General features: G+C 52.6%; 3 non-coding genes and 1 pseudogene across 3 annotated transcripts; 2 read left to right on the top strand and 2 right to left on the bottom strand.

Annotated features, from left to right (window-relative positions):
* Positions 1-6,826: 6,826 nt before the first annotated feature.
* TRNAM-CAU lies at positions 6,827-6,898 on the top strand. The gene has a single exon. It is a non-coding gene; the product is annotated as a tRNA-Met (tRNA).
* A 774-nt stretch (positions 6,899-7,672) lies between these two features.
* Positions 7,673-7,746, bottom strand: TRNAN-GUU. Its single transcript has one exon. It is a non-coding gene; the product is annotated as a tRNA-Asn (tRNA).
* Positions 7,747-8,643: 897 nt separating this feature from the next.
* On the top strand, positions 8,644-8,759 carry LOC120376073. Its single transcript, XR_005586995.1, has one exon. It is a non-coding gene; the product is annotated as a U5 spliceosomal RNA (small nuclear RNA).
* A 1,946-nt stretch (positions 8,760-10,705) lies between these two features.
* On the bottom strand, positions 10,706-10,857 carry LOC120376303 (annotated as a pseudogene).
* Positions 10,858-20,360: the final 9,503 nt, after the last annotated feature.

Genomic DNA, 20,360 nt, shown 5'->3' with positions numbered 1-20,360 from the left:
TCCTGGATGGGAGCACCCACATGATGGGGATCTTGAACTGGGAGGAGGGAAGCACCATGTACCAGAGGTTCTGAAGGGGGAACAGGGACACCCACACACCAGATGTCTTGCAGCTAGAGCTGCGGTCTTGATTTACACAGGGCACTGATGGGGATTTAACCAAATCCTGTGTGGAGCTTGTTCCACTAGATAATTAGCCTCACGGTTAAAAAATGGTCATTTCCAGATGGCATTTTGTGATATTGACTGCAAACCAATGGGGTCGTGTTCAACCTTTGTCTGGTGAATTAAAGAACCCTTTAAAATCAGATATTCCCCCCTCTGGGAATTTTTAAAACTGTGTATTTAAAAACAGTGATTAAATCCCCTCTTAACCTCCAGTCAATTAAATCAATTGAGCTTCTACAATCTCTCGCTGTAGACAGAAAAGAACAATGCACATTTTCCTTGTTTTTAAAGGCAAAAATCCTGATCTTTCCAAGGGGATCTTCTGCTTCAACTGTCAGTTTGGGGAAGGATTTGGCTTCCTGGGCTATAATCTGCCGCTGGGTTATAATCTGCAGTCTGAAGCGTCAAAATTAGATGAGACCATTAGTGCTGCCCCCGTGTGGCCAGAGAGGGGAGCTCACAAGCAGAGTTGAAAGCTGGAGCTGAGAGGGACCTGGCTGGACACGCGGGGCACAAAGGCTCTCGCGTGGGATCCTTGCTGTGCAGTGAGAGGCTGAGGCGATCGGACGGAATTCAGGGCTGCACCCTGCCATGCTGAGCCGGTGTCTGTGAAGTTCGGGGTCCCCAGGATCCCAAAGGAGGGGTGAAGTAGGTCACCCCTGGAGCAGGGTAAAGCTGCAGGGTGACAGTGGGGTTGCCGCCCCTGTGAACAGCTGCTGTAGCACCGCCTGGGCAGGACAGGGAGAGCCAGTTATACCCCCCCCAGCCTGTATCGGGGGATGGGAGCACTCACACCCTGGGGACCCTGAGTTGGGACGGAGGGAGGCCCCTGTGCACCACGGATGCTGTAAGGGCAAACAGGGGCACCCACCCAACCACCAGAGATATTCTCGGGGGGGGGGGGAGAGTGGCACCCACACACTGGGCCGTCCTTAGGATTTCTGGTGCCCTAGGCGAGATTATTAAACTGGTGCCCCTCTGCCTGATCTGCTCTTAGCAACACAAATATAAGCTTACACTATTGGAAAACTTGCCACATTCACGTTATTAAAACCAGTTTAACTTAATGAAGCAAACTGTAATGCTGATGCACTAGCACTAAAGAAGTAGCACTATAGAAAAAATTCTGATTTGACAGAATGATGCAAATAATATAATTTTTTTAATTTGTCAAAATGTTATTGGAAATTTTATATGAAGAGGTATTGAAACAAAGATTTGTTTTTAATTAAAAGCAATCTTTCTGGCTTTTTTGGCTGCAAAATCAGTTTAATAAGCTGGGTCTCCAAACAGTGGGAAAATATAACCCTAGTTTTACTGCTAGGTAAAGCACAAAGTGACCAAAATGAAGTCAGCACAGAATCATCTCATCTAGATTAAGGTAGCACAGAAATGTTACAGAAGTCCTAGTGTGCATTATTTTTGTTTGGAAAGACATTAGCACTAGCAGCACATTCACATGATAAAATACATGATAAATCACTGCCTCTAAAGTTCCATCAAAAACTGACATTTTCACAGCTCTAGCATGATCTGCTGTACAGATTCTTCACAAGGAAGTGTCCCTGGCCTTTTTAACTCATATTAACTATGTTTTTACTTTATGAAAGTTGGAGAAAACATTGTGAAAACGTAAAACATTGGCTGCCCAACTTCTGGGCTGGCAAAGGCTATACTGACTCACAGGATAAAAAAAGAAAGCAGGAGAATCTTAGTACAACATATGGTCAGTCTATACCAGGGGTTGGCAAACTTTCAGAAGTGGTGTGCCAAGTTCACTGTAATTTAAGGTTTCTCGTGCCAGTAATACATTTTAATATTTGTAGAAGGTCTCTCTCTATGTGTATATTATATAAATAAACTATTGTTATTATCTGAGGTCCTGGCCACTGGTCCTGCTCAGGCCACTGCCAGCTGAGTAAATGGAACCCCAGACCGGGTGCAGGCTGAGCGGGGCTGGTGGCTGGAACCCTAGACAAGGATCCCAGGCCCTGTTCAGCCCGCTGCTGGTCTGGGGTTCTGACCACCAACTCCTGCCAGCCAGGATCCCGGCCGCCAACCCCCCTCAGCCCGCTACCAGCCTGGGATTCTGCTCACCCAGGCTGGCAGGAGGCAGAGTGGGGCCGGCGGCTGGTCTCCTGACTGGCAAGGGGCTGGCAGCCGGAACCCCAGAGTAGCAGCAGGCTGAGTGCTGCCGGCACCCCAGACTGGCAGCAGACTGAGCCACTCAACCCCTCACCGGCCCACTCAGCCCGCCACCAGCCCACTCAGCCCGCTGCCGGCTGAGTGAATGGAACCCCAGGCTGACAGCAGGTTGGGTGGTTCAGCGGCCTGCTCAGCCCGCTGCCAGCCTGGGGTTCCCTGGGTGTCCCCAGGTCAGCAGCAGGTGCTGAGAGGGGCCAACGACCGGTATCCCAGCTGGCAATAGGGCAGCAGCCGCAACCCCAGAACAGTGATGGGCTGAGCCGCTCAGCCTGCCGCTGCGTACCATCAAAAATCAGCTCACCTGCCACCTTTGGCGCGTGTGCCATAGGTTGCCGACTCCTGCTCTATACACCAGTAAGGAGATGAGCATATTACAGTTGTTGGAAGGCTCTTATCTGGAGTAACAGGCTATAGGAAAGTCAGTCGACATTTTTTGTTTCGCTGATGAAAACTGGCCCACTCCCTGCCTCAAACCAAACCTGTCACTAATAATTGTCAACAACTTAATTTTCTGTTTTTGGCTAAGATATTGATTTTTTTTAAAAAAAATATTGAAATTGGATTCAGGATTGTTAGCAAGAATTTTTGGCAAACAAAGTTGTTAAATGACAATCTAAATGGCAACACAGCACTGCTTTCATGCTTGGCTCACCCCCAGCCTGCTGGTCCAACAGCTGCAGTAGTAGACCCCAAAATCCACCTCTTGGGGTGCAGAATAGCAACAGCAGCAGCAAACCCTCAGGTCCAATCACACGCCAATGGGCACCACCACCAGCCTTACGGACCATGGTGAAGTTAGCACAGCATCTGATCTCAGGGACAGGTCACCCATGGAGCCACAGCAGCTCATCCTGCCCTGTGCAGCTCCCACCCGGATGAGATGGATCGGTGGCAGCTGCCAGCCCGGGGGAGACATGCTCCCCAGGTAGGTTGACCAGATCCAGATGTCCTGATTTTATAGGGCCAGTCCCGATATTTGGGGCTTTGTCTTATATAGGCACCATTTACCCCCACCCAGAGTGACCAGACAGCAAGTGTGAAAAATCAGGACAGGGGGTGGGGGTGGGGGGTAAAAGGAGCCTATATAAGAAAAAGACCCCAAAATTGGGACTGGCCCTATAAAATAGGGATATCTGCTCACCCTATCCCAACCCCCTGTCCTGAGTTTTCACACATCTGGCTAATCCCAGCCCAGGCCCGTGTGACATTCCAATCCTGGCTCACTGCCCAGGAAGTGAGTTACTTTCACTGTCATTCCTCAGCAGGCAGCCAGCCAGCCTCCTCCCCCCACCTACCCCCCAGCACCTCACCCAACCCATCCCTGATGGAGGGGAGGGAGGAGAGAGAGAGGGATGCTCCTGGGGAGGAGGGAGAAAGGAGGGGGTGCTCCATGGGGCAGGGTGGGAGAAGAATGGATGTTATGGGGGACAACAGAGGATACTGGTTCCAGAGCCGCAGGGCCTGCCTCACCTCACCTCAGCCGGGGGAAAGAGTCACACTCACAGGTGAGCTCCCTCCCCAACCCCTCCCCTTCCCAGAGACCCCAGCAGCCAATCCCCTCCCTCAGACTGTGCTGCATTTGGCTCTCTCTAGGACCCAGCAGCCCTGCTCTTACATGCTCCACTGCTTCCCGTCTGTCCAGGCTCCCAGCAGAGCAGTGCCCCCACACCTAGTGGTGCCCTAGGCAGCTGGCTATGGGTAAGGATGGCCCTGGACACATAAGAGAGAGATCAGGCTAGAGTAGAAAATGGTTAGGGGTGGGGGTGGAGAATTTGAAATGTAAGGAGAAGAAAAATCTTTCTTCTGCTCGCTCTCATCAGAGCATCTAAAAACCAGGTGAGAAATACCTCTCCCTCACTGCAACATCAACTCTGGTGGGCTTGGGCTGAGGAAGGAACTTCTCTCCCCAGCAGCTCCAGCTCACCTGGGCTGGGCCATGGACATCTGCCCCCACAGATCTGGTACGCCTGGCCTGGGACAGGGGAGGGGCTCCTCTCCTCTCCATTGGGGACATGGCGGGATGAGAGATGTGACAGGGCTTTACGGGAAATCATTATTTGCCTGATTCATGTGCCAGTCCTAGTCCTTGCTGACCAAACAAACAGTATCCTGCATGCTGATGCCAGTTTGGAGGGTCTGGGAGCACTCTCCTACCAGGAAGTGGAAGGTAAATGTAAATCTGTAGCCTTTGCCAGCTGAGGACTGTCTGATAGCAAAACTCGCTATCCCATCCACCGGCTGCAGTTCTTGGCCTTGAAATGGGCCATCATTGAGAAATTTCGAGACTACTTGTCTGGTGCTCAGTTTCAGGTATGCACAGAGAACAATCCACTGACTTATGTGTTAAGAAGGGCTAAGCTGGATGCTACAGGGCAGAGATGGGTGGCTACTTTTGCTAGCCATAACTTCAGCATGCAATACCAATGAGCTGGTATAATAGGGAGTGTGATTTATCAGGACCACCAACTCTTGGCTGTGGGGAGGATGTAAGCAGGGTCAGAATGAACTCTACCCTGCCATCTGTTGGTGATGTGTTGTAAAGGCTTTTGGTTGCTCATGTGCATGGTCACACCCACCCCGCATTGCATGATGGGGGTGCTTGTCCAAATGGTGATTTTGGCTGCTGTGGGATCCCCAAACACTTTCTTAATAGGGCAGGAGTAATAAAGTGTAGTAATCCTGGTCATATGAATCAAAACCAGTAGAACGGTACTTAGCAGTTCATGATTTCGGGACTCACCCGAACCTACATAAAAATCGATAGACAAGGGACATGGGTTCCAAAGACTAGCACTTTAAGAGAAATTGAAAATATATGTATTTAACATCCTGAGATTCTGCAAAACTCTCTAAATACACATTTTATCATTTTCTTCTCTCTTTAGTTGAAAAATAGAATTAATTATTATTCCACTACAAATAGTGTGTTAAAGCATGCACTTAAAATCTTAGACAGATAAGTGAAAAATTGAGATATACTGAAGGAAGTGGACTGTAATGCTATTTAAAAGCTTAAGTTCATAGCAATACAGTTTGGAATGAGAACCTGGCAGAAAAGTTTTGCTGGAAGAGTTAGCAGAGCGAGATTGTTAGTCACAGGTCAGTGGGTGGGTTTATGCAAATCCTGGACTCTTGGACAGAGACGGGGGGCGGGGGCACACGACTTCTCTGGCACATGCACCACCTCTGCAACTAACGTTTGCTACCTCACTCCCTAACAACACACCTTTTACCTCTCAGGGCCAAAATACACCGAGAAAGAGATCTAACAGCATTAGCTTAGGGTGAGCAACTGCAGCACTCACAACAATTTGAAGAGATTCAAAACCGCCTCTGCCTCTGTCTTTCCACACCAGGGACAGCAGAAAGGACATCAGCAGCACCTGCAAGAGACCAACAAACATCCATTTCTACCTCCCTCCACGTGCTGCCCTTAGGAACCCATACCCCTTAATGGTGAGCACTTTTCAGGCGAGGGTGACGCTCTCAGGCCTCAAATGCCACGTACAGTTACTCTGTCCTTGATCCAAAATCAACAGGAAAATACACTGGATTACTCTTGCCCCAATAACAAAGAGACTGGGGATCCTGCAGCAGCTGAAATGACCGTTTGGACAAGCACTCCCATCATGCAATCCGGGGCGGGTGTTACCATGCAAATGACATCAGCCCCAAAAGGCCTTGACGACAGATCACCAACAGATGGCAGGGTTGACTTCATACTGACCCTGCTTCAACTAGATTGTGGCAAAGATTCCCAAACACCGAACGTTAAAACTCACCTAACGCGGGTCAATCCATCCTCATTGTCGTAACCGCTCGTTATACTCCACACCTGAATGTAGCCCTCGTATGGACAACATACCCTCCTAACTCAGTGGCTGTACGTTAACCTTTTACCGCCAGTCAGGGCTATTGCAGATTATGTATTTTTTACGCCACCCCATTTTAAACCGAACTTTGCACCCCTTGGGTAAGCTGTACGTTGTTCCCTGAGCACCAGAAACTTCTACGCCGAAACTCTGTACCGTACACTTTTTTTTTCTTTGAACTTCATCTTAATAAAATGTTGATTTTTGTTCGAGATCCCGGCTCCTCTTCCTTTGCAAGGCGTGTGCGTTCGCTCCGCGTTTTACTCTGCTAATACGGCGGGGGGCGATTGAGCCAGAGGTGCTTGCCTGCTGCAGACATGGATCCAAGGCTGAACCTCGTCCCCCACAAGCGTAACTGAAAACAGTTTAAGAAGTGCTCCCGTCTCTGGCACTCAGCTACCCAGCTCCCAATGGGGTCCAAACCCCAAATAGATCCTTTTTACCCTGTAGAAGCTAGCTGTAAAATCCTGTAACCAGGGCAGCTGCCTAGTAGCCTGCGCATCTGCCTGCCAGAGCGAGGGCGTGTAAGGCACTAATCCGGATAGTGGCAGCTAGGTGGCAGGGGGAGAGTGTGAAGAAGCAGCAGAGTGGCGCAGTGGGAGCGTGCTGGGCCCATAACCCAGAGGTCGATGGATCAAAACCATCCTCTGCTACGCGTGCGCTTGTTTCTTTTCCCTCTGGGCCTTCAAGCGAGCGGGTGACCAGCAGAGCCCCAAGAGCCTAGGCCATGAGGCAAGAGGTGGCTGAGGCGAAGCGGCGGCCTGCCAGGGAGCTCCCTGGCACCTCTGGCTGCCTGGGCTGAAGGCAAGAGGCAGGCCTGGGCGTGGCCAGGGCCTCCTGTCCCGGAATGAGGCTGCAGTGCTTCCTGGTCCCCTTTTCCCACCCACACCGGCAGGCGGCTGCTGCGGGAGAACACGAGGGAGGCTCTGGGGGCGCTAGGCAGCGCTGTGTGTGTGGCTGTCAGGGGAAAGAGCCGAGGCTCCCGACTCGACCTGCCATTGACTCGCGTGGCTCTGCGCGCTGTCAGCCGGGGCGGGGCGGGCCAGGCCGCGGACGTGACTCAGGCTTGGGCCGCATGGCCGTGCTTTCCTGACGAGGCATGAGGCAGGCCAAGAGCTTTGCACAGCATACAGGGAAGTGGGAGGGAGGTGTCTTTGAGCCGGCCTGTCTCCTCCGCTTCTCCCTTGCCGCTTGGGCGGAGGCGGGAAGGGAGTGAAATGTTCCCGGCTGAAAGTTTTTGTGCTCGGCTTTGAGGATTAAGCCTGAGCCTCCGGCACGGCTGCTGGCAGATGGGTTTCTGAATGGCATCCAGCCAGCTCTTTGGACCACCAGCTGAAAGCACTGAGGCCAAGAGGCAGCAAAATGGGACCTTTGAGGCTCCCCCCCACAGGCCTCGGGGAAGCAAGGAAGTAGCATGGGCTTAGCATCGTCCCTGGGTGGGCTCGAACCACCATCCTTTCGGTTAACAGCCGAACGCGCTGACCCATTGCGCCACAGAGACATGGAGGGGCAAGGCTGTATTGAGCACAAAAGCCCGGAATCAGCTCAGGGTACGGTATAGCACATGCATGCAGTGGTTAGCCAAGCAACAGCAAGGAACTGGACTGCTATGGAAGGAAAGTTCTGTGGGAAGGAACCAAAAAGAGCACCGGGGCTGTGGTACAGCGCTCGCATACACTTTCTTTGGCCTGTTTTGCTGGAAGAGTTAGCAGAGCGAGATTGTTAGTCACAGGTCAGTGGGTGGGTTTATGCAAATCCTGGACTCTTGGACAGAGGCGGGGGTGGGGGGGCCCACGACTTCTCTGGCACATGCACCACCTCTGCAACTAACGTTTGCTACCTCACTCCCTAACAACACACCTTTTACCTCTCAGGGCCAAAATACACCGTGAAAGAGATCTAACAGCATTAGCTTAGGGTGAGCAACTGCAGCACTAACAACAATTTGAAGAGATTCAAAACCGCCTCTGCCTCTGTCTTTCCACACCAGGGACAGCAGAAAGGACATCAGCAGCACCTGCAAGAGACCAACAAACATCCATTTCTACCTCCCTCCACGAGCGGCCGTTAGGAACCCCTACCCCTTAATGGTGAGCACTTTTCAGGCGAGGGTGACGCTCTCAGGCCTCAAATGCCACGTACAGTTACTCTGTCCTTGATCCAAAATCAACAGGAAAATACACTGGATTACTCTTGCCCCAATAACAAAGAGACTGGGGATCCCGCAGCAGCTGAAATAACCGTTTGGACAAGCACTCCCATCATGCAATCCGGGGTGGGTGTAACCATGCAAATGACATCAGCCCCAAAAGGCCTTGACACGGGCTGGGAGAGTAGTCACCCTGACTTTTGGGAGCGTAGGCCGTTGCCCCGGCAGCACCTCTGCCGCGTGTTCTACATACTCTGCTTTCTCTTCAGTTCGTATAAATCTTTTGCTTTTTACTAAAGATTTCTATGGAGAGGAATGTTGATGAGTTTGTACCCAATTTTTTAAGGCTTTGCTTTGGCAAGGCTGTTGCCTGTTGTGAGAAAAACAGAAGAGTGCTCCCTGAGCTGGTGTCACTGGCTGAAGCTTTTCTATAGTATGAAAAAAGTATAGCATGGGGCACCTGGCATTGGCCGCTGTCAGCAGACAGGATACTGGGCTAGGTCTTTAACTTGGACGGGTAGCTGGGAAGACGGTAAATCAGACAGAACCCGTTCGACAAATCTCTTCATTTCCTTGTTATTGCCTGACTCCTTTAATTCTTTCCCTTTTCCTTATTTCCCAGCAGACCGACTAGCCACCAGATTTGGGTGCTAGCAGAGGGACCTGACGAGCTCCTTCTTTTCGGCAGCATTGAACATGCCAGGGCACAGTCAGATTCTGGATGCTCATCTGAATGTAACGCCTAGCGCTCACCTTTATTTCTGTTTCTTAGCTCTTTTGGGCCATCGATCTTTGGTCTGACCCGTGGGATCCCTGCATTAGGAGAGATGGCTAATTAATGAGCCCATAAACCTTGGAAATCAAATGAAACCTGAAGTCCGTAGAAGACCTCGAAAGGCCCTTGTGGGGTGGAGTGCGAGCTGAGGAAGAGTTCCCTGCACAGCTTACCTCTCCATTCTCGTTTTTCTGTCCTGAGCGGAAAAGCCAGGAAGCAGCTCCGGGTAGGGAGGGGATACCATATGTGTGCAGTGGTTAGACAGGAAACAGCGAGGGACTGGACTCATATGGAGTGAAACTGTGAGCATCTTCCGTATGTCTGATGACTGCAGGTTTGAGAGAGTTATGTGGGAAGTGGAGGCTTTCGGTGGGCTTTCAGAGGAAATGTAATGGAAAGGCAGCCAAAAGTGGAATCCCAGGTTTTTAAACAATCCTCCACTAACAAACCAAACAGCTCAGGTCTAGTTACTCATTGAAAATTAGAATAAAGTTACAGCAAGATTTCATCATAAATGAAGTCAAACCCTAAAGATTTCAGAACACAACTGCTATAAGGAGCCACGAGGGAAGCAATACAAAGTCAACCTTGCCTCAGAGAAAGGCAGTTAAACAATTTCTCTTTATTAAAGCAGCATAATCTCCCCAAACGGAAGGGCACTGTTCCCGGAGAAGGGTCCTGGAGAGGGTTTTCCTCGTTGGTGCCGGCCATCCACCTCCCCGAAAGGTGGGAGCTAGGTCGACGGAAGAATTCTTCCGACCAAGGCGCGGACTGATGTAGCCGTGCCGATTTACGTTCCCCGTGCAGCCCAGGCCCGAGGGTCGGTGCGTGCTGAACAGTTAAGTCAAAACAGCTCCGTCCGTCAGAGGTGTGCAAAAGGGAAAACCCGCTCCTGGGCGACACGGCCACGCCGCCCTAACCCGCAGCGTAGCTAAAGGGCATTCGGGGAGGCGGTGGGTGGGCCTCAAGCGACGGAAAGCCCTCCTCCAGCATGGGGTTGTGACAGCCTAGTCTCCGTAGCACAGACAGGGGGGCCACCAAGAGTCAGGAACAGACAGCGAAAGCCAAAGCGGTCCCAGGGCGGGGGGCGAGGCTGCCTGTTGGACGAGGAAACCAGGTGGGACAGGCGTTTTGGACAGACCGTCCTCCCGTCAAAGAAGGAAGAGCCTGAGAAGAAGGGCCGGGCAAGAAGCTACAAGCAGGGAAAGAAGCAGAGCAGGCAGGCAGGCAGCTCCCCTTAGAGCCAAGGAAGGCACCAGTCCAAGCCCCCCAAAAGCAGACTAGAGAGCAGATCAGCTGCAAAAAACCAGGGAAAGCCAAGAACACAGAGAGAGCCTTATAAAACCCAAGTAAAGTTTCAGAGCTGAGCTTTGCTTACAAGGAGGAACGTGTGACAAAGATACCTAGAAGTACAGGGCCTGTGGAAAAGAGCACTCCCAAAGGCCCAGAATAACAGCTGCTTTCCTGAGAATCTGCTTTGCAGTGCACTAGGCCTAAACAGCCCACTGTCAGTTTTTTGTTGTTCAAACCAATCACCAGGGGAGAGCACAAACACAGTCCCCCACTACCACAAATTATGCAGTCAAGTTTCCCACATTTGGGGAAATCGCAGAGGTCAGCACACCCGCAGTGCACAGACGGGGGCGGGGCAGCTCCTGGGGGCGGGGCTCTGGCACAGCCCGGGGCAGGGCAGCTCCTGGGGCGGGGCTCTGGCACCGCCCCGGGGCGGGGCAGCTCCTGGGGGCGGGGCTCTGGCACAGCCCAGGCGGGGGCAGCTCCCGGGGGCGGGGCTCTGGCACAGCCCAGGCGGGGGCAGCTCCCGGGGGCGGGGCTCTGGCACAGCCCGGGGCGGGGCAGCTCCTGGGGCGGGGCTCTGGCACAGCCCGGGGGTGGGGCAGCTCCTGGGGGCGGGGCTCTGGCACAGTCCGGGGGCGGGGCAGCTCCGGGGGGCGGGGCTCTGGCACAGCCCAGGCCCGGGGCAGCTCCCGGGGGCGGGGCTCTGGCACAGCGCAGGCGGGGGCAGCTCCCGGGGGCGGGGCTCTGGCACAGCCCAGGCGGGGGCAGCTCCCAGGGGCGGGGCTCTGGCACAGCCCGGGGGCGGGGCAGCTCCTGGGGGCGGGGCTCTGGCACAGCGCGGGGGCGGGGCAGCTCCCGGGGCCCGGGCTCTGGCACAGCCCGGGGGCGGGGCAGCTCCTGGGGGCGGGGCTCTGGCACAGCCCGGGGGCGGGGCAGCTCCTGGGGGCGGGGCTCTGGCACATTGTGACGCGAGAGCCCAGGTTCAGCAGCTGCTCTCTGATGGCCACGTGCTGCCAGCAGCGCTGGAGCCGCCGGAGCCGGAGCGGAGCCGCTGTTCTCAGCTGCAGCAGGATCTGCCCCCGGCCCCGCTGGGATCCAGGTGGGGCCAGAGCCTGGGGCCCGGGGGTTCCCCGTTGTGTGGCTGGCGGGGGCGGGAGGGGAGAAGCCGGAGCTGCAGGCGGGGGAAGGGCAGTGGGGTAGGCGGGGGTTGAACGGTCTCTGGGCAGCTGGGAAAGTCCAGGGGGAGAGTGTGTGTGAATCGGGGGGGAGATACCTGCATCCTTCTCCTGTCTGTGCCACTTCCCTCCCCAGTACTGGTAACAAGTCTCTCTGGTTCTCCCCCTTTTCTCTCCCCTCACCACACAGGACCGTCAAACCCAAGGAGATTCCCTCGTTTTTCCTAAAATTGTTGACTCTCTAGTCTCTTATTTTTCCTGATTTTTTTTTCTATAATTTTCAAATGTCAATTTAAATTCTCCTCATATTTGGGGGGCTTCGCCCAACCCCCCATTTCATCAGCAGCAATTCGTCTTTGTTTGGGTGGGAAATTGTTGCCCTGAGTCATTCCCCAAAAGGGATGGGGGTTCCTGGGTGCTGTTTGGGGGAGCCCTGAGACACAGCTCCCTCTGGGGTGGAGATGGGGTGGCCGTTCTCTGCCAGCCACAGGGCATGGCTGGGGCACCGGTGGGGAAGGAGGAACCAGTGTCCCCTATGGAGCCTGCCCAGCCCCTTTGGTTCTGCTCCTTTCTAGCATTTTGTTCAGAGACTTTATTACTGCAGAGGCTGAAAAACGTCTGTGGATTTACCCCTGGCAGGAGGGGTCAAGTCTACACTGTAATAAAGAGATCGAGCATTTCCCAGCATGGCAGAGTCTAGCATGTCTGTCTGCAGGGAAAGGGCCTGGGGGAATTGCGATGTGAAATGAACTAAAGCCAGTTCTGAAACATCCACAACTGCCCTTCTCATCCTGCCAGGCTGCAGAATGACGCCCACGTCTCCCGGTTCATCCCATCCTCCTATGGGACAGGGAAGGGAAATGGCTGCAGAGGATCCCATTCAGGTAGGGATTATTGGGGGTTATTGGTGGGTTCCTGCTGGAGGGAGAGTGACAGCAGATACACAGGAGGTGGGAGGCTTGGGCAGTCTGGTTTGGAGGTTGGAGCGGGGCAGGAAATTCACAGGGTGGAGAATGGGAGGAAGCCAGGGTGTAGCAAACCTGTTGGGACTTGTTTAATATGTGGCTTCCATTCTAGGAACAGACCCATGAGGTTAGAAGGTGGAAATGCTCTGATTTGTGGAAGAGCAAAGAACACACCTAGGTGGGGCTAGGTAAAGGGAGCAGAATCCCAGGGCTGGAGCCTCACCCGACTAACCAGCGGCTGCTGTGAGATGTAGAGGGGCACCCACCAATGAGGCTTAGTCAGGGGTTCTCAACTGTTTTCTTTCTGAGGCCCCTCAACATGTTATAAAACCCCCACTGCCCTGCATATGCCTGGTTTTCTGCACAGAAAAGCCAGGGCTGGTGTTAGGGGGTAGCAAACAGGGGTATTGCCTGGGGCCCCATGTGACAGGGCCCCCCACAGAGCTAATTGCTCCAGCTTTGGCTTCAGCCCCTGGTGGCAGGGCTCATGGCCCCAGGCAGGGAGGTTTGGGCTTTCTGCCCTGGGCCCAAGCGAGTCTAACACTGGCCCTGCTTGGAGGAGCCCCTGAAACCAGCTCGCAGCCCCTAAGAGGTCCAGGGACCCCTGCTTGAGAACCGCGGCCTGAGGGGATATGCCCCTCCCCCATACCCAGCTCCAGGGCTGGCCTTAGAGAAAATGGCGCCCTGGGTGAACTTGTATTTTGGTGCCCCCCATCCCCCCTGGCCCTCACGGGCTCCCCACCATCACGTCCAGGCCCCGGTGCCTCCCTCTATTGCTTAATTTGTATTGAAAGAGGTGCCAGAGCTCAGCCATGGCACAAATTAAGCACTGGCAGGGCGGCCTGATAGCGGCGGGTGCTGGCCGAGCGCCCAGCTCTGAAGGCCATGCCACCGCCAGCAGCAGCAGCGCAGAAGTGAGGGTGGCCTGGTGTGTGGTGTATTGTGCAGCCTTTTATTTTATTTAAAGTGCAGTTTGTAATGTGGCATTACACCGCCGCGGGGTCGGCTCTGGTGGCGACAGTTTCAAGCTTAACAGAGTGAAAGTCGCCTCTGCTACTTGCTTCAAATGTACAGTCTCTAGGAACACACACAGACCAAGGGTAGTGACCACACAGACATTCGCAGGTACAAGGTCTAGTCGGTTTTACAAGTTTTATTGAAGTTACAGTTAAGGTTATGACGACCCAAGGCACATAGACATTCTATGAAGACCTGTGCAAAAGTTACAACTCTAGTTCTACTCACATCCTGTTCAATAGTATTAGGGTCTGAGGTGTCTCTCATGGATTGATCATCAGTAGAGGGATGGTTCCTGCTGGAATTTCCCACAGGGAGCTCAATTTTCCTGCTCTGGGCACCCCCTTTTTATAATGTGATTCTGATTATACCTCATTAGCATTGACACACAACCTGTATCCTGTGGTTAAGGCACATTTGGAAACAGAGGTGCCTTTACAAAAAAAAATTATTTAAAATTAATCTTCCTGCTAATTGTTCACCCTGTTACCACTTGGTACCTCTTTTCCCATCATCTTAATACAGCCACATATTAAATTTAAAAGTAAATTTAGAACAATCAGGAGACAATACAGCAAGATATTCCCTATCCCAAGCCTTGAGGTATCAGTTCTGGAGCTTTAATGCAGGTATCAGAAACACAAGGTTGATACTTTTTACCCCATCTTTAGTAGAGATAAATAAAAATAAATAAAATCTGCTTACTTTCTCTAACAGACACGCTCCATGTTACTGCCATTATCTCCTCTATTTTAGTCAATTGTTTTTCATTCCACTGAAAACATATTAAACTTTTTTTCTCTTTTTTACGAATGGGAATTTATTTCTCTAGTTATTTTGGCATTTGTGTTAACTGGTCACTATCATGTAGGTGACTCACTAACATTTCACTCCATCATTGCTATTAGTATCATACTTGGAACTGTATTTATTTTCATAGACATTTTAAGTTACTTTACAGACAGATTTAAAAATACAGTCTGAAGATAAGTGATCTTCATCTGCACAGTGTCTAAAGTTTTGAGTTTAGCTAATTTTTTTTTAAATGAGCCCTGCTAAGGTAAGTACATGCAAAATGTAGAGTCTGTTATTTGACTGTACCATGTTAAATAATGAATGACAAAGCACAATATGATAATAACAGTAATAATGATAATTACTCCAGCCAGGACAGGTGAGGCATTTTAGAACTCATTACTCAAAGAATTGAATTTAAGCATAAGACAGAAATAAAATTTTGAAATGCACAGACCAGTTAGAAAGCTAAAATACCAGCACTGTCATCCTGACCGAATGTGAAAGAATAAAATTACAGAGACTATGTGCACTTTGCACATTTTGACAGGAAGTAAAAAGAAGTAATAACAGTAATTGAAGTGTCTATTGTGGGGTGAGTGTGTGGGGGGCGGCGGGGGAGAGACACACCCGCTGTCACTCCCAGCCCAGCGGCACTCACTAGTCCGAAGGCTCGTTCACACAGCAGCAGGGGCCAGCAGCTCCCACTCCTGACCCAGAGGCAGCAGCACAGACTCTTGTCCCCCCTGCTCAGCTCAGCAGAGACTGGGCAGAGGCAGGAGGGTGGGGCCACCCTGACATCAGCAAACTCCCCCCCCCGCCCCCCGCACAGCACACGGGAGGCTCCTGGGAGCAGCTTGGCAGGGGCAGCTCCAAGTGGGGGGGGGAGGGGGCAGGGCTGCAGGAAGAGCTGCAGGGGCAGACAGCTGAAGAGAAGTGGGGGGAGGAGAGACAGGACACCCCTGCTGGAGGAACCCCCTCAGCAAGGCCCCCCTGGACCGTCATGTCGTCTGCCCCCCACTAAGTCTGGTCCTGTCCAACTCTTCACAATGAGAACAGCGCTGGGCTCTCTGCCAGCGAGCTCTCCCTGCGCCCTGCTAGGGGCTCCATCCCCTGTGTCCGGCTGTGGCTAGTAGGGGGGTGATGGATCTGCTGGGAGAGACAAGGGGCTCTCGCTTCGTCCCCTCACCCTGGCATTTCCTGGATGCTGTGAATGGGGTGGAGGTGGGACTCCTGCCTGTGAGCCACCCAGAGCTTCCCTTTGATTGGCTCCTCTCCCCCATGAATAGTGGGGCTGTGAGTGGGGCAGCAGGTACTGAGTGTGGGACTCTTGCTCTTTCAGGGGCCGGTGACCTTCGAGGAGGTGGCTGTGTATTTCACCAGGGAAGAGTGGGCTCTGCTGGACCCCGCTCAGAGAGCCCTCTGCAGAGACGTCATGCAGGAGAACTATGAGACAGTGGTCTTGCTGGGTGAGGAGTCCTGTCCCCTCGGTTATTAGAAGCTGTGGGGGCTCTAAAAAATCTGAGCAGTGATAACTTTATACCTTTAATTGTCATACAAGTTTTGACAAGTTCCCTTGCCCCACTTTTTTTGCCTTATCTCCCACCCACTAAAATAATTTTTGGACATGTGCCTTTTTGGTGCTAACAGTCATTTTAAAATTGCATTTAATGTATCTGTAAACGGGCTACTCAGCGCCGCGGCGCCTCCTGCTGGTTTTTCCAAGGAATTAGCTCTTTTCCAGCCCGGAGTGCCCTCTGCAGGCCGGTGATCCCCCTTTTTCCTATCGGCCCCGTGTCCCTCCCAGGACCCGGTGCCCCTTTAACTATAATTGGGTCTCCCCCTCCCAGGGGAACCCCCACCCTACTATCCCCACTTTGCCTCAGTAGTGGGCACTGACAGTCATGGCCTAGCCCCACACCCTGGGGCAGACTGCAGCATCGGCCCACTCATCACAGGCAAAAGGGGTTTGGACCTGCTGCTTTACCTACTCCTGGGTTGTCCCTTGCAACCCCCAGTACCTCTTGCCCTTTCCTAGGCCGCAGCCTGGGGCTTTCCAGGCTGGAGCTTCCCTAGCTCCTCAGCCCTTCCCCAGCCCTGCTTCACCATAGGTACCTTTTCAAACTCTAAGCAGCCAGGCCCATCTCTCTCTGGAAGCAGAGGGAGAGACTGACTGCTCCTGGCTTCCCTGCCTTCTTATAAGCCCCAGGGCTTCAGTTTGGGGCGTGGCCTCCAGCTGCAGCCACTTCCTTAATCAGCCCAGCTTCCAGAGCCACCGCTCTCAAGCCCTGGCAGGCAGCATTTCAAGCCCCTCCGGGCAGGAGCAGGGTCCACCCTGCTACAGTATCCTTATAGGATACCTTAATAACTACATTAATAACTGTCGCTTTCATGCCGTTTCCTCATTTTAGGAGGAAAATATGCCACCTGTAGAATTCTAAATTGAGTTAATAGGTGTGTGACTCATGCCTGGCTTGTGTGACAGTCAGGTGAGCTCCTCTTTTGATAGGAGAGTGTATAATGTTGCCATTCAGGACCCCACGGGTGAAGGGAGAACAGAGCTATGGGAGGGGAGGAGAAGGGGGAGTAGATAATTCTGGGGTGCCAGGACATGGGGAGGGAGTGTGCAGGGTTAGAGCTAAGAAGGGAGGGAGGAGGTTGTGAGAGACGAGGAGGGAACACAAGAAGTTCCCAAGGTGCCGGGAGGTGGTGCCGGCTGAGAGTAGTGGGAAGAGGAGGGAGTGTGGGAAGGGCACCCGGGACGGGGGCTGGGTGGGTCAGTGGGAGGGAGGAGAGGTTTGGGGATCCAGAGCTCTGGGGGATCCCAGACCTTTAACCCCGAATCCCTTCCCAAGCCTTGTTGCTTTAGAGCCTCCACTCCAGTTTTCTTTCTGTTCAGTTTCACTTCATTATACATCCCCCCCCCACTATTATTATTATAACTCTTGCCCTCCCTCTCCCGCTCATTACCCCCCTCCCCATATGGCCTCCCCATCTCAATGCACAGTGACCCCGGCCTCCGACCCTGAGTCCTTGCTGCATCCTCCCTCCCACACCAGGGCCACGTCCCAGGCACCAATGGGCGCTTGGCTGATGATGTCACAGGGCGGTGGTGTAGCCTGGACAGTTTCTACACTTATAAGATTACAGGTTGGGGCACAACTTGCCCTTGTACAGGGCTACTCAGAGTTAATTGAGAAGATGGAATTTGGTGAAACGCAGAAACGTGATTTAATCCAGACAGTTATAACTGAACTCATAGGCCAGGCTCAATACACGTAACGATTAAACTAAGGTAAGTACAGTAAAGAGGGTTTTGCACTGTGCATACTTACAAGATACCGACACCATTGGAAAGAAAGATCGACGGGCAAGAGAGCCCATCAGAAGGGAGCCCTGCTTCAGTTTACACTGTCTCAGGGACCCGACAAAATGAAAACCTGGTAACTAGGAGAGGTATTTTATCCACTTCCTTATGGTAATAGGATGGCTATATACCATATCTGCTCCTTTTCTCTGATTACAAGAATGTCAATAGCTGCCCCAACCCATACATGGCCTTTGGGAAGTCCATAAGCATCAAGCATTAATACTCATGATTTACATCACTTATTAATTAATAATTCCAATCTATGAATGTGGTGCAACCTAATTGCTAAAGCCCACCCCAAACTTCCTTCTTTTCGGAAGAATTAGAGGCTGTTGCTCCTGAATTTTAGTGTTTAATTCCCCAGCCTTCTCCACACACTGGGGAGTTTAATTCTCCCTCCCATTACACCTGAGTCACTAGATTTCCTAATTCCCCAAAATCTGCTTTTGCGATGCCACAGTTCTGGGGTAGCGAAGCCTTTGACCTGCCTCCATGGTCTGCTCAAGCAATGGCCTCTCGGGTATCAGGCCTCTAGCCAGCCCCTCTCTATGGGTGGGGACCCACCTGCCTCTCCTGTTTGACCAGGGTGTGCGGATTGCAGCTTGTCCTCCACTGTGTTCACTGGACTAACATCCAGTTCCCGTGCTTTGCTTTCTCTCCAAGGGCTGTGAGCAGTGTGTGTGTGATAGAGGCAGGAATTTTGGTGATACTTCTATGATGCCAATACACACCTCAGTTTCCCTCTGTGGTTGGTATTGCCATGATTATAAAGAGCAGGAGACATGAGGTGTTTTATCACGGAGCTGTCACGGGGTGATATGAATGGGTCATTAAGGACAGGCTGGGACCAACCTACATCAGTGGAATACCCGACAGAGACAAGGGAATAATTGTCACCTGTCCATGGGAGGATCTCCCCTTGGCTGAGTGAAGTATACACGGACTCGTTACGTTCTTGGGAGCAGGAATAACTGGGCTCGCAGATGCAGGGAGCTCTACCGGAGTGAAGACAAACGGACAGGCTCAGTGAAAGGAAATCAAACTGTTTTCTACAGCAGCCTGGCTCAACTGTTTCTCTCCAAAAAGTCTGTCATATTCAGTCTCCCGAAAGAGGTAAAATCAGTCACTGCCCCTTTCTGTGCGGGGCAAAGCTTCAGAAGATGGAGTTCTGCATAACCAGCCTTGAGATCCAGCCTTAGTGACACCAGATTGCACAGGAAACCCATCTCCCCATCCCTCAGCCTCCCCGGTATCATCTGGCCCATCTCAGCACCACAGTCTGTGAAGTATTCGTGCTTTCAAGGGCTGGCTCAAAGATAACAGTCATAAGTAGGGCCAGTGTTTGCTGGCAGCGAAAACAGAGTAATTGACAAGCATGAGCAATATATAATCCTTTACAACATGAAAATGCATTGGGGGGAGGGGACAGGAGCAGTGATGAGCTGCCAAAATCTTAACAACCGGTTCCCTATAAAAAGTTCTGATTTAAGGGAGGGGAGTGGGGGAGGGGGCAGGGGAGAGATCCTCATGGGGCCGGAGGCCCCTGCAGGGCCTGGGCCAATTGCCCCACTTGCCCCCTCCCGTCTCCTCTGGCCAGCCCTGGAGCTTGCAGCAGCCCCCCGCCCCACCTTGCTGGGCCATTCAAAAAGTGGCAGCAGGACGACTCCAGAGCTCAGCTGAGCTGCCCAGCTGGTGCCAGCGGCTGGCCACGCTGCAGCTGGGGGGAAGCGGGGGAAGGGCCGGGGGAGCCTCAGCCTCCCCAGCTGGGAATCCTGGGAGCAACAGGATGGTCCGGCCCACAGACCAGAGTTCTTTGCCCACCCCCTGGCCCTTTAACAGCTGGTTCTCCACGGAGGTCTAATTTTAGCAACCGGTTCTTGAGAACCTGTGGGAACCGGCTCCAGCTCACCACTGGACAGGAGCCAGCTGTGTGGGGAAGGTGGGGCCCAGACACTGGGCATTGAGAGCCTGGAGCCGGCTGTGTGCCGGGGAGACAGGGCATGAACCAGCTGTGTGCAGGGGAGAGGAGCAGGGGAGAGGTGCTGTTGATGCCGTCTGCGCTGCAGCACGATGAGGGTGCCCAGCGTCCCACTGCCAAGTGCCCCGTCTCCCAAGGGGAAGCTCCAGTGTTTTTTCTGAGCCCAGACTTGTATGAGGAGGGAAGAAATTGGCAGCAAGTCTCAAAAGCAGCCAGCCCCCAGCCTCTGCCCCGTGCCCTGGGGAGGAGTCAGGGGTCTCCAGGCAGAAATGTGGGGTTTGTGACCCTGCATCCCCAACCACCTTCTGTTCAGCTATTCTGGATACGAAGGGTGATTCCAGAAATGAAGAGTAATTTCAGGGGGAAATGCAGTAACAGCCACAATTTCTGGAAAACACTGGCCCTAGTCATAACATTAAATACAATAGTCTCAAGATCTATACCTGTGTTCATCAGATCTGTCCCTCTGCCTTCACATAGTTCACTCTGCTGGTGGGTTCCACCTCTTCCCTCATCTGTGTCTGTCTTGTCTAGTTAGACTGTAAATTCTTCAGGGCATGGGCCAGCTTCTATTCTGGGTTTGTGCTGTGCCTAG

This window comes from Mauremys reevesii, linkage group 12 (assembly GCF_016161935.1).
Source record: "Mauremys reevesii isolate NIE-2019 linkage group 12, ASM1616193v1, whole genome shotgun sequence".
Taxonomy (NCBI): Eukaryota; Metazoa; Chordata; order Testudines; family Geoemydidae; genus Mauremys; species Mauremys reevesii.
This window is presented reverse-complemented; position numbering and strand designations above follow the sequence as displayed.